The sequence below is a fragment of the Callithrix jacchus genome, chromosome 4 (genome assembly GCF_049354715.1).
Source record: "Callithrix jacchus isolate 240 chromosome 4, calJac240_pri, whole genome shotgun sequence".
NCBI lineage: Eukaryota > Metazoa > Chordata > Mammalia > Primates > Cebidae > Callithrix > Callithrix jacchus.
The window spans coordinates 34,179,509-34,193,545 of record NC_133505.1 but is presented as its reverse complement, the minus strand read 5'-3'; the positions used below and the strand labels follow the sequence as shown (position 1 = coordinate 34,193,545).

Genomic DNA, 14,037 nt, shown 5'->3' with positions numbered 1-14,037 from the left:
GTTTTTTTGTTTGTTTTTGCTTAAGATTGTCTTGGCTATGTGGGCTCTTTTGGTTTCATATGAAATTTAAGGTGTTGTTTTTTTTTTCCAATTCCGTGAAGAAAGTCAATGGTAACTTGATGGGAATAACATTGAATCTATAAATTACTTTGGGCAGTATGGCCATTTTCAAAATATTGATTCTTCCTATCCATAAGTATGGAATGTTTTTCCATTTGTTTGTGTCTTCTCTTATTTCCATGAGCAGTGATATATAGTTTTCCTTGAACAGGTCCTTCATATCCCTTGTAAGTTGTACTTCTAGGTATTTAATTCTCTTTGTGGCAATTGTGAATAGGAGTTCACTCATGAATTGGCTCTCTGTTTGTCTGTTACTGGTGTATAGGAATGCTTGTGATTTTGCACATTGATTTTGTATCCTGAGATTTTGCTGAAGTTGCTTATCAGCTTAAGGAGATTTGGGGCTGAGATGAAGTTTTCTTCTAAATATACAATCATGTCGTCTGTGAAAAGAGACAATTTGACTTTCTCTTTTCCTTACTGAATATAGTTTATTTCTTTTTCTTGCCTGATTGCCCTGGCCAGAACTTCCAATACTATGTTGAATAGGAATGGTGACAGAGGGCATTTTTGTCTTGTGCCAGTTTTCAAAGGTAAAACTTCCAGTCTTTGCCCATTCAGTATGATATTGGCTGTGGATGTGTCATAAATAGCTCTTATTTTGAGATACGTTTCATCAGTACCTAGTTTGTTTAGAATTTTTAGCCTGAAGGGCTGTTGAATTCTGTTGAAGGTCTTCTCTGCATTCATTGAGATAATGAGGTGTTTTTTGTCTTTGGTTCTGTTTATGAGGTAGATTACATTTATTGATTTGCATATTTTGAACTAGGCTTGCATCCCAGGAATAAAGCCAACTTGATCATAATGGATAAGCTTTTTGATATGCTGTTAGATTCAGTTTGCCAGTATTTTATTGAGGATTTTCACATTGATGTTCATCATGGATATTGGCCTGAAACTTTCTTTAGTTGAGTCTCTGCCAGGTTTTGGTATTAGGATGATGTTTGTGGCATAAAATGAGTTAGGGAAGATTCCCTCTTTTTGTGGGATAGTTTCAGAAGGAATGGTACCAGCTCCTCTTTGTACCTCTGGTAGAATTCAGCTGTGAATCTGTCTGGTCCAGGAAGTTTTTTTTATTGGCAGCCTATTAATTTCTTCCTCAATTTCAGAGCTTGTTATTGGTCTATTTAGGAATTTTACTTCTTCCTGGTTTAGTCTTGGAGGCTGTATGTTTCCAGGATTTTATTTATTTTTCTAGATATTGTAGTTAATTTGCATAGATTTGTTTATAGTATTCTCTGATGGAAGTTTGTATTTCTGTGGGATGGGTGGTGATATCTTATCATTTTTTTATTGCATCTATTTGATTCTTCTCTTTTCTTCTTTATTAGTCTGGCTGGTGTTCTATCTATTTTGTTAATTTTTTCAAAAAAACAACTCCTGGATTCTTTGGGTTTTTTTTTGAAGGGGTTTTCATGTTTCTATTTTCTTCAGTTCTGCCCAGATCTTAGTTATTTCTTGTCTTCTACTAGCTTTTGAATTTGTTTGCTATTGCTCCTTTAGTTCTTTTAATTGTGATATTAGGGTGTAAATTTTAGGTCTTTCTTCCATTCTCTTGTGGGCACTCAGTGCTATAAATATCCCCCTACACACTGCTTTGAATGTGTCCCAGAAGTTCTGATATATTGTGTCTTCATTCTCATTGATTTCGAATAACATTGTTTTTTAACTTCATTTCATTATTTACCCAGTAGTCTTTCAGGAGGAGGTTGTTCGGTTTCCATGTAGTTGTGAATTTTTGAGTAAGTTTCTTAATCCTGAGTTCTAATTTAATTACATTGTGGTCTGAGAGACTGTTTGTTATGATTTCCATTATTTTGCATTTGCTGAGAAGTATTTTACTTCCAATTATGTGGTGAATTTTAGAATAAGTGAGATGCGGTGCTAAGAAGAATGTATATTCCGTTGATTTGGGGTGGAGAGTTCTGTAGCTGTCTATTAACTCTGCTCGGTCCAGAGCTGAGTTCAAGTCCCAGATTTCCTTGTTCATTTTCTGTCTTGTTGATCACTCTAATATTGACAGTGGGGTGTTAAATTTTCCCATTATTGTGTGGGAGTCTAATCTCTTTGTAGGTCTCCAAAAACTTGCTTTTTGAAGCTGGGTGCTCCTGTATTGGGTGCATATATATTTAGGATAATTAACTCTTCTTGTTGCATCAATCCCTTTAGCATTATGTAATGTCCTTCTTTGCCTCATTTGATCTTTGTTGGTTTAAAGTCTGTTTTATCAGAAACTAGGATTGCAACCTCTGCTTTTTTTTTTTTTTTTTTTTTTTTTTTTTTTTTTTTTTGCTTTCAATTTGCTTAGTAAATCTTCCTTCATCTCTTTATTTTGAGCCTATGTGTGTCTTTGCACATCAGGTGGGTCTCCCGAATATAGCACACTGATGGGTCTTGACTCTATTCAATTTGCCAGTCTGTGTCTTTTAATTGGGGCATTTAGACCACTTACAATTTACATTGAAGGTTAATATTGTTATGCGTTTTGTCATTATGATGCTTGCTGGTTATTTTGCCCATTAGTTGATGCAGATTTTTCACAGCATCAATGGTCTCTATAGTTTGGTATGTTTTTATGGTGGTTGATACCAGTAGTTCCTTTTCATGTTTAGTGCTTCCTTCAGGAACTCCTGTAAGGAAGGTCTGGTGGCGACAAAATCTCAGCATTTGCTTGTCCATAAATTTCTCCTTTCCTATGAAGCTTGTTTGGCTGGATATGAAATTCTGGGTTGAAAATTCTTTAAGAATGTTGAATATTGACCCCCACTCTCTTCTGGCTTGTAGGGTTTCTGCACTGATGGGCTTACCTTTTTGGGTAACCCAACCTTTCTCTTTGGCCCCTTTTCCCAAGTGCTCTGTCCCAGGAAGATGGGGGCTTTATTTATAAGTTCCTGATGGGCTTCTGCCTTTTTTTCAGAGATGTTCTGCCCAGCGAGGAGGGAGTCTAGTGACAGTCTGCCTGCAGAGGCCTTGCTGAGCTGCCATGGGCTCCACCCAGTTCAAACTTCCTGGCTGTGATGTTAAAACTGCCTACTAGAGACTCAGCAATGGTGGATGCCCATCTCCTCACTGAGCTCAAATGTCCCAGGTCAAGCTCAGACTGCTGTGCTGGCTGCAAGAATTTCAACCCAGTGATCTTAGTTTGCTGCTTTTCATGGGGGAAGGAGGGGACCCAACAAGCCAAATTACTTGGCTCCCTGGCTTCAGTCCCCTTTACAGGGGAGTGAACAGTTCTGTCTCAGTGACATTCTAGGCTCCACTGGGGTATGAGAATAAAAAAAAACAACTGCTGCAGCTAGCTCAGTGTCTTCCCAAATGGCCAAGCAGTTTTGTGCTGGAAACCCACAGCACTGGCATTGTAGGTACCAGAGGGAATCTCCTGCTCTGTTCTTTGTAAAGACCATGGGAAAAGCACAGTATCTGGGCTGGAGTGCAGAGGACAGTCCTAATGGGTTCCCCCGGCTGAAACAGGGAGTTTCCTGGCCCCTTGCACTTCCCAGGTGAGGTGATGCCCCAACCTGCTTTGGCTTGCTGTCCTTCGGCTGCACCCATTGTCCAACCAGTCCTGATGAGATGAACCAGGTACCTCAGTTGGAAATGCAGAGATCACCCACCTTCTGTGGAGATCTCACTGGGAGCAACACACCGGAGTTGTTCCTATTCAGCCATCTTGCTGGCAAAAATTGCTTCTTCAATATCATAAGTGAATTAAACACCATTTTTGATTCTACGTCAGTTTAGGTCTACAACTTTTGCTTTGTGTGAAACTAGAAAAGAATGGGGACACATCCATGTCTGTGTGGTGGCCAGAAGATCCACAGAGGCTTGGAACTGACCCGATAGTATCCATTTTCTACTGACTCTCTCTATGCTTTGGAATCCCAGGTAATTCATACTCTTAAAAAATCTCATGTTCATACATAGGACAGGATAGGAAGGGTAATATTTCTGTTTCAATTTGCTAGTAGGACTTCCATAACAAAGTACCACAGGCTGGGTGAGTTACATAATAAATATGTATTACCTCACAGTTCTGGAGGCTACAGGTCCAAGGTCAAGGTGCTGCAGGGTGGATTTCTTCTGAGGGCTCTCTTCTTGTCTTGTAGATGGCCACTTCTGTCTTCTCAACATAGGATTTCAACATATGAATTTTGGATGACGAGGGACACAATTCAACTCATAAAGTGTGGATCATCCTTGGTAGTGGATATTTGAAAAAAAATAAAAGAGAGTACATTCCTTTGGCTTGATGCTTTCTCTTGGTTTTCTGAAATTCTAGTCTTGCAATAAGAACAAAAAAGAACAGGACCAAAGTTTGGTTTTTCCCAGAAGGTGAACACTCCCCAAGTCTGGGAAATTTGAGACAGCAGGAAGTGCTCTCTCAAGTGCTGTGAAGTTCTCCAAAGTCTTACTTTCTCCAGAAATTCTATTTCTGCTTATTTAACTGAAAAAAAGATTCTCTCAGGAGGGCCACCTCTTCTGAGGCTGTATGGGCTTCATTCTTCTTGAACTTACAGAAGATATAAATAGATCTTGATAAAAAGGAAGTATTTGCCAAATTTTTATCGTGCTTATATTTTTGTACTTTTTAAAATGTCCCATGTTGTGTTGAGTTCATTAACACCGAGTGAACCTTCGGACCCTGCGCGGCCACTACGACCAGAGCGAGGCCGGTGAGTGACCCCGGCCCAGAGCGCAGGTCACGACCCCTCCCCACCCCACGGACAGCCGGGGTCGCCGGGAGTCTCCGGGTCCAAGATCCACCCCGAGGCTGCGGGACCCGCCCAGACCCTCGACCCGGCAGAAACTCGGGCGCCTTTACCCGGTTTCATTTTCAGTTTAGGCAAAAATCCCCGCGGGTTGGTGGGGCGCGGACAGGGGACTTCTGCCTAAACTGAAAATGGGCGGAGCTGACACAAGGGCGGGGCTAGGGTCTCACACCTTCCAGAAGATGTATGGCTGCGACCTGGGGCCGGACGGGCGCCTCCTTTGCGGGTATAACCAGTTTGCCTACGAAGGCAAGGATTACCTCGCCCTGAACGAGGACCTGCGCTCCTGGACGGCAGCCGACGCGACGGATCAGATCACCCAGCGCAAGTGGAAGGCGGCCAATGCGGCTGAGGAGATGAGAGCCTACCTGGAGGGCAGGTGCCTGGAGTCGCTCCTCAGATACCTGGAGAACAGGAAGGAGACGCTGCAGCGCGCGGGTACCAGAAGCCATGGGGCATCTCCCTCATCTCCTGTAGACGTCCCAGCCTGGCCTTGCAGAAGGAGGGGAGGAAAATGGGACCAACACTAGAATATCACCCACCCTCCGGTCCTGAGGGAGAGGAATCCTCCTGGGTTTCCAGATCCTGTACCAGAGAGTGCAATTAAGGGTTGCAGTCTCTGAGGGAAAGGAGGGGAAATCAATCCCTGAAATACTAATCAGGGCTTCCCTGTGACCCCACAGCAGCGTCGGGCACCAGGATTTTTCCTCTCCTGCCTTGTCCTCTGCCTCACACTCAATGTGTGCGGGGGTCTGACTCCAGCTCCTCTGAATCCCTTGGCCTCCACTCAGATCAGAACCAGAAGCCCCTGTTCCCCACTCAGAGACTAGAACTTTCCAAGGAACAGGACATTATCCCAGGTGCCTGTGTCCAGGCTGGTGTCTGTGTTCTGTGCTCCCTTCCCCACCCCAGGTGTCCTGTCCATTCTCATGATGGTCACATGGGTGCTGCAGTAGTGTCCCATGAGAGATGCAAGATGGCTGAATTTTCTGACTCTTCCCTTCAGAGCCCCCCAAGACACATGTGACCCCTCACCCCATCTCTGACCATGAGGCCACCCTCAGGTGCTGGGCCCTGGGCTTCTATCCTGTGGAGATAGATCACACTGACCTGGCAGAGGGATGGGGACGACCAGACCCAGGACATGGAGCCTGTGGAGACCAGGCCCACAGGGGATGGAAACTTCCAGAAGTGGGTGGCTGTGTTAGTGCTGTCTGAAGAGGAGCAGAGATACACATGCCATGTGCAGCACGAGGGGCGGCCCAAGCCCCTCACCCTGAGATGGGGTAAGGAGGGGATGTGGTGTCATGTCTGTTAGGAAAGCAGGAGCCACTGTGCAACCTTTCAGCAGGGTGGGGCTGGGTCCTGGGAGTCCGGGACCCTCACCTTCACCTCTTTTCCCAGAGCCCTCTCCCCAGCCCACCATCCCCATCGTGGGCATCATTTCTGGCTTGGCTGTCCTTGGAGCTGTAGTCACTGGAGCTGTGGTCGCTGCTGTGATGTGGAGGAAAAAGAGCTCAAGTGAGGAAGGCGTGAGGAGTCAGGTCTGAGATTTCTTGTCCCACTGAGGGTTCCAAGCCCCAGGTAGAAGTGTGTCCTGCCTGGTTACTGGGAAGCATCATCCACACTCATGAGCCGACCCAGCCTGGGCCCTGTGTGCCAGCATTACTCTTGTGTAAAGCACCTGCGACAATGAAGGACAGATGTATCACCTTGATGACTGTGGTGATGGGGACCTGATCCCAGCAGTCACAGGTCACAAGGGAACGTCCCTGCTGAGGACAGTTTTTAGGAGGGCAGTTGGTCCAGGACCCACACCTGCTTTTTTTGTTTTTCCTGATCCTTCCCTGAGTCTGCAGTCACACATTTCTGGGAACTTCTCTGGGGTCCAAGACTAGGAGGTTCCTCTAGGACCTCATGGCCTTGCCACCTTTCTGAGCCCTCACAGGATATTTTCTTCCCACAGATAAAAAAGGCGGAAGCTACTCTCAGGTGGCAAGTAAGTATGAAGGAGGCTGATACCTGAGATCATTGGGATATTGCGATCGGGAGCCCATGGGGGAGCTCACCCACACCACAATTCCTCCTCTAGTGGTGTTTCCTGTAGGCTCTGACCAGGTTCTATTTTTGTTCTACCCCAGGCAGCAACAGTGCCCAGGACTCTGATGTGTCTCTCACGGCTTGTAAGGGTGAGATCCGGGGGGCAGGGCTGATGTGTGTGGATTGTTGGGGGGAACAGTGGGCACAGCTGTGTTATGGGGTTTCTTTGACTTGGATGTATTGAGCTGGTGATGGGTTGTTTAAAGTGTGACTGATATAAATTTGTCAATGAATTTTGTTTTTTTATAGTGTGAGACAGCTGCCTCGTGTGGGACTAAGAGGCAAGATTTATCCATCCCTTCGATTTGGGACATCAAGAACCCTGACTTCTCTTACTGCAAAGGCATCTGAATGTGTCTGTGTCCCTATAGGCATAATGTGAGGAGGTGGGAAGACCAGCCCAGCCCCATGTCCACCCTGACCCCTTCCCCATGCTGACCTGCATTCCTTCCCTGATCACCTTTCCTGTTCCAGAGACCTGGGGCTGGGATGTCTCCACCTCTGTCTCAACTTCATGGTGCAGTGAGCTGCAACTTCTTACTTTCCTATCAAAATTAGAATCTGAATGTAATTTACTTCTTGAAATTATTTCCTTGAGACATTGGTGGGTTAATTCAAGGAGAAGATTCCTGAAATTTGAGAGACAAAATAAATGGAAGACCTGAGAACCTTCCACAGTCCATGTGTTTCTTGTGCTGATTTTTTGGGGGGGTGGAGAATAGATGGGGCTGTGCCCAGTGGGTGCTCAGGTCACTGTGGGCTTTATGTGGTCACTGCTTGACTGGGTCATCTTTGCTGCTCCATTGTCCTTGGCCCTTCAATAGAACCTTGTCCCACCATGGCCTGTGATCACAGGGACTTGAGTGTCACCCATGGTTGTCTCCACACATAGAAGTCCTTGTGGTATCTGGAGAGAAATTTTCAGACCCCTGTCCCTCTCGCCCTCCTTCCAGGTCTCTTTCCTGGATTATATTTTCCATATTACCCCCAACCTTATTAAATGAAGCAGATTCTGAAACTTGCAGAGAGGAGGGCTCCCATAGTTTCTCATCATAGATAACTTTCTGTGGGAACTCTCTTCTCCTCTATCTCCTACTCTTTTTGCCTGAGTTGTAGTGATCCTAGTGCTGCCTCCAATCCAAACTCATGGATTTGTAAAGCAGAGTCTAATTTAGATTCATATGTAGTTGAAAAATTGGACCCATAAGCCTAGTTATCTTTCCTGAAGAGAAAAATATGGTTGTGTGCTGCAGCGTGCAGGAGGGTTGGTGTGGGAGGAGAGTTGGTGTGGGAGGAGGGTTGGTGTGGGAGGAGGGTTGATGTGGGAGGAGGGAGGGAGGGAGGCAGGGAGGGAGGGCACACATGCAGCCCTGGTGAGAAAAGCTCTGGCAGCACTGATGTCAGTGTGAGATGATGTTGCTCTTCAGCTGCCACAAAACAGCATTTGGCCTGAGGCTACTTTAATAAAGACATTGCCTTTACAATAGGGAGGTGCCCTTCAGTGATCATTCATTCAACTGACATTTGTTGTCTGCTAGGTACATGACTGCTTTTGCATTTAGAAAATATTTTAGTAAAAACAAGGTTTTCCAGCATTGTGGTGTATGCGTTCTAGATGCAAGCTGATCCAACCTGTGGCTCACAGGCTGCATGTGGCCCAGGACAGCTTCCAATATAAGGACATCTCTGCTTATCTGTGGTGGCAGATATCATGAAAATTATGCACATACTTTTTTTCTTGTTTCTATTTTTTTCTGCTCATCAGCTGTCATTAGTATATTTTATGTGTGGCTCAAGACAATTCTTCCCGTGTGGTCCCAGGAAGCCAAAAGATTGGACACCTCTGTAGGCAGATGATAGATACAGTATGAACAGAGTCAGAGCAGAAAACGCCTGAGTTAGAACATGGCAAGTGCTGTGGGGCAGGTGATCCAGAGTGTGGGCTGTGGGGACAGAGAGGTGGCTGCTGTGCTGGGTGGTCAGCATGGGCCTCATTGCAAATGTGACCTTTGAGTGAAGACTTGAGGGATGTGAGGAGCTGTCCACAAGGATGATGGGAAAGCTCTTTTCAGGCAGGATCCTTCAGTGCAGATGCACCAGGGCAGGAAAGTGTCTGTGTTCCTGGAAGGAAGAAGAGGCCAGAAGGGCTGGACAGAGAAACTGAAATGAGGTCAGAGGCGTGGCCATAGCAGAAAGGCCTGGAGGGTGTGGGATGAATTTTGACCTTTGTTCTGAATGACATGAGGAGTTAGAGAACAGTTTTGAAAAGTGGGACATGGTAGGACCTATCCTTTGTTTGCTGTACTGAGAACAGAATTGAGAGGTGAGGGACAAGTGAGGCAGTAGGGAAATGGTGGGGAAGGAGCACAGTATTCCAGGATGGAGATGCTGGTTACCTTGACTGGGGTGTGAGCAGGGGAAATGGTGGGAAGTGATGGGATTCTGGGAGAATTTGAAGATGGACTTCACAGCACTTGCTAATGAATTGCATCTGTGGTGTGAGAAAGAAGAATCAAGGACAGCCACGGTTTTGGGCTGAGTGAGTAGAAGGGTGGAGCTGCTGTCAGTGGAGACGGGGAGACTCTGGCAGGAGCATACGGAGGAGAGGCCATCTCAGGCATTCAGTGGAGGAGACATGTACGAGGAGTGCAGGTGAGGGGCCCGGCTGCCTCTGCAGCTACAGCTTCATCATCCAGTTACTCTCCTGCTTCCACCCCACTGTGTCTCAGAGCCAGGGCACTGATTCTCCCCTGGGCTGTCTGCACAGGTACGTGAAAGTCAGGGAAGTTATGGTCTGCTGTTGGTTATTCTTATTATTTATTTAACTATCTGAGAAAGCACAATAATCCGTGACTAAGAAGTTATTCCAGGAAAGTGCTCCTGCCTCCTGAGAAGGGTCATCATCTGGGAGGATCATCACGCTTTGGGAAAAGCACATTGTCTTCCTCCTCACCAGTGGCACATGACACCAGTCAGTATCTAATACAGAGCGTCTCGGATGCTACCCCAGAGCCTGGCTTATGGTGCTAGCATGGAACTCACACCACGGCTTCCCTGGTCCACACACAGGCTCTCACCGCCATTGCCACCAGTATGGTGTATGTACTCACAAAGATTAAGAAAGAAATGTATTCTAATTAAAAAATAAAATGCCTTCCCAGAATAACTTCTTAGTCATGGATTACTGCGCTTTCTCGGATAATTAAATAAATAATAAGAGAAGTTGTAACCAGAACACTTATTCAGAAGACTACAATAAAATGCAAACTTTTTTCTTCATCTAAAGAAGGCAACAGCTGAGTGAAAAACAGATAATATTAGAAGGCAGCAAATGACAATGCACAGACTTAAACCCAATGTGGCCAACAATGACATTAAACATAATGGACTCACACACTCCAATGACAAGACAAATAGTGCAGAGGGGGAAAAATAAGTCAGTAAATAAATATCTGTAGGCTGTTTACAAAAGCCATAATTTCAGTAGAAGGTAAAGAATAGCTGAAAGTAAAAGGATAGAAAATAAATACCAGACACACATTCATGAAAACCACACAAAGATATCATTTAGTAAAATTACACAACATGGATCTGTGAGACAGAGTCCATGTAGACAGCTCACAATGTCTTTGCTTTTTTTTCAAGGACAGGGTCTGTTGCCCAGGCTGAAATGCATTGGTGATATCATACCTTACTCTAACCTCAAACTCCTGGGCTCAATCAATTCTCCTGCCTCAGCCCTCCGAGTAGCTAGGACTACAGGTGTGAGCCCCCACAGCTGGCTATAATGTCTAATTTTCTTATCTGATGTGGTGTGATCAAGGAAGCAATATCATGCCGTGTATTTGACTTGTAGTAAGAATACAATAAATATCAGGGGAAGGAAGAAATAAAATCACTTAGTAGTTCAAGCCATGTCCACATTTACATTTGACAGATGAGGAACAACATCTCAAACAAGTAAACCAAAATAAATGGATTTACATCATCCAGGGCAGAATCAATAACACATTCGCTTTGTGAAAGGAATGAGAGCCCTACTGAGGTCATAGCAGGTATCATGAATTGCTGCTAGAATTGGAACTGACATATTTCAAGATATACTAAAGAAAGGGTGAGCAAGGAATAACTGAATGCAGAGATAAAGGAAGAAAATGGATTTCTTTAAAAGATGGACAGAATCCTTCTTTTAAAGTGGCCTTATGTGGATCAAAACATAATGCCCACAGACCGTCTCATTGGTGAGATGAAGGGTCAGGTGGGAAAGTGCCTAAGTCCATCTTCCAGACCCAAAAAAAAAAACCCTCAAAATCCTGGGAAATTTTCAGTTGTCATATGGGGATTGCTGGGAGGGGGTGAGTGGGGTGTTCCTGGCAAACCTCCCACAATGCACAGTACAGCCCACTCCACAAGGGACTCTCTGTCGCAAATTGTTAATAGTGCCGCTGTTGACAAACTCGCCCCACAGGTAAACGCTGTAATGTTCTCACCATTTCACAGATGAAGAAACTGAGGCACTAGGAGAGAAAGTGTCAGTAGGACCAGAGCTGAAGTTTGAATCCAGGCCACCGGGCTGCAGGGTCTTGGCTCCCCTCCTTAAGTCAGCGACCACAGACAATCCCACCTGCGCAGTGCCTTTAGGGATTGTGAGCGCCCCCTGGTGTTGGCACTGGGCCTGTGGCTAAACAAGGCTTGCGGGAAAACGGAAAAACAGTTTTGGGTAGGATGCTCCTTCAGGCTCTCCAGATTTCAAGTCATAACTTATGCTCAGAAAATATAATGTCCACCTTAATTATTTCTCCAACCCTGCTTCTCCCAGTCTCGGCCAGTTTGCTCCTTCGACCCCATCAACGTCGTCCCCTGCCAGACACCCAACACCTACCATGTGAGGAGTGCAAAGGCACCAGGACATAAGGACAAGACTAGGTTCTATCCCAGCCATCCCTCCCCTCCCAGAGCTCTAGCTCTATGCCTGTAGTGCTTAGGCTCTTAACCTGGGGCCCAGGTTAATCCTTACAGGACATTAAATATTAATATAAAGTAGATCAGAAGGGATCCAAGACACCATTCTTCCTACAATAGCTTGTGATCCTCTGAATTAAAGAAAGGGTAGAGATCGAGGGAGGCCCTAACTCCAAGTCTTCTACCACATCTAGTGACATTCTGAAAAGAAGTGCCAAGTACTCAACCTGCTCTGGGATACAGCAGGGAAGCAGAGTGTTCATGGATTTCAAATTCCAGCAAAGAAATACCATTCTGGCAAAATATCCAAGTCACTTTTCTAAGCCCCAGGCAGCAGCTCAAAGCAAACAATATCAAAAAAGCAATATCAGGTGAAATCACTGAAGCTATAAAACTTTGTGAGAACTGTAGTTAGAGAGAAGGGCTGCAATTCACTTTAGGGCTGTAGCAGAAAACCCCTACCTCATATAGGGTTTTACATGAAGTTTCCCTGAAGGGACCTTCTCCATTCTGCAGTGCAGAGTGAGGCCATTTCTGTGTAAAAAATATAATCTCCTTGGATTCCCGATGTTGCCACTTGCTACTCACTCTTGGACTTTGTAGATGTCAACTTCACATTCAACTTCTCTCAGTTAATTTATTTACTCTGTGAAAGAAGAGAATTTGAACTTGTTTGTGAAGCAGAAACCCAGGACTGGTTATATGAGTTCTCACCCCACCCTGTGGCTCTCTTACGTAATGAGCATAAGAGAGTGTGGGACAACAGAATTTGTAGCAAGGTAAACATAAACCCTCCATGTCAGCCTATGTTTCAGCTTGTCTGGTGATGTTCCAGTCTTGCTCCAGTCTTAACATTTTAAAATTTATAATTTTACTTGAATTTGATTTTATAAGAAGTCATATATATTCCTTTTTATTGGATTTGCCAGTGAAAGCCTTCTCAAAACAACTGTGGAGGAAAGACAGGTAAATAAGTGCATGTGCTCCCATGTGTTAGTGCTCACTGCATCTTACAAATGTGTCAGCCCCACTCAACACATGGTGAATCAACACATGATGCCGGAAACCTGGGTATCCCCATGCAGAAGAATGATGCTGCACAAAATTCACACCCTCCCATTACACCCTTTAAAAAATTTAAGTCAGAATGACTCAAAGAACTAACCTTAAGAGTTGAGTCTGTAAACCCTTGAAACAATACTGAGGAAAATCTCATGGACATAAGAATTGGTAGTGGTTTCTTGGCTGTTGACCAAAAGCACAAGTAATATAAGAAAAATGACAAATTAGACTGCATCAAAATTTAAAACTTTTTTGCATCAAAGGACTATGAAGAGAGTCAAAAGAAAATGCATGGAATGGGAGGAAATATTTGCCAATCATATATCTGATAAAGAAATAATATCCAGAATATGTAAAGAAGCACAATTCGGCAATAGCAAAACAATCTTATTCAAAAATGTGTAAAAGAGATGAATAGACAATTCTCCAAAGAAGGTATGCAGTAAGGACATAAAAATAAGGAATTCCTCCCAGCACTTTGGGAGGCCGAGGTGGGTGGATCACAAGGTCAAGAGATCGAGACCATCCTGGTCAACATGGTGAAACCCCTTCTCTACTAAAAATACAAAAAATTAGCTGGGCATGGTGGCACATGCCTGTAATCCTGGCTACTCAGGAGGCTGAGGCAGGAGAATTGCCTGAACCCAGGAGGTGGAGGTTGTGGTGAGCCGAGATGGCACCATTGCACTCCAGCCTGGGTAACAAGAGCGAAACTTGGTCTCAGAAAAAAAAAAATAATAATAAGGAATTCCAGTAAGGACATAAAATATGCTAAACTTCTCTAGGCCAAGTGTTGGTGAAGATATGAAGAAATTGGAACACTTGTGCACTGCTAGTGAGAGTGAGCAGTGGTGCAGCCACCATGGAAAGAATATAGTGTTTCCTCAGGAAAGTCAAAATAGAACTACTATATGAGCCAACAACTCCACTTGGCATATACCCAAAAGAACTGAAAGAGGGAAATTACACGGATATTTGTACCCTCAGGCCCATAGCAGCACTGTTCCCAATAGCCAAAAGGTGG

At 44.7% G+C, this 14,037-nt stretch overlaps 1 pseudogene across 1 annotated transcript; it reads left to right on the top strand.

The window, feature by feature from the left end:
- Positions 1 to 4,655: 4,655 nt before the first annotated feature.
- On the top strand, positions 4,656 to 7,679 carry LOC100393062 (saoe class I histocompatibility antigen, A alpha chain-like; annotated as a pseudogene). Its single transcript, XR_013534774.1, has 6 exons — positions 4,656 to 5,327; positions 5,896 to 6,175; positions 6,294 to 6,410; positions 6,856 to 6,888; positions 7,031 to 7,078; positions 7,239 to 7,679. The product of XR_013534774.1 is annotated as a saoe class I histocompatibility antigen, A alpha chain-like (transcript).
- The last annotated feature ends 6,358 nt before the right edge of the window (positions 7,680 to 14,037 follow it).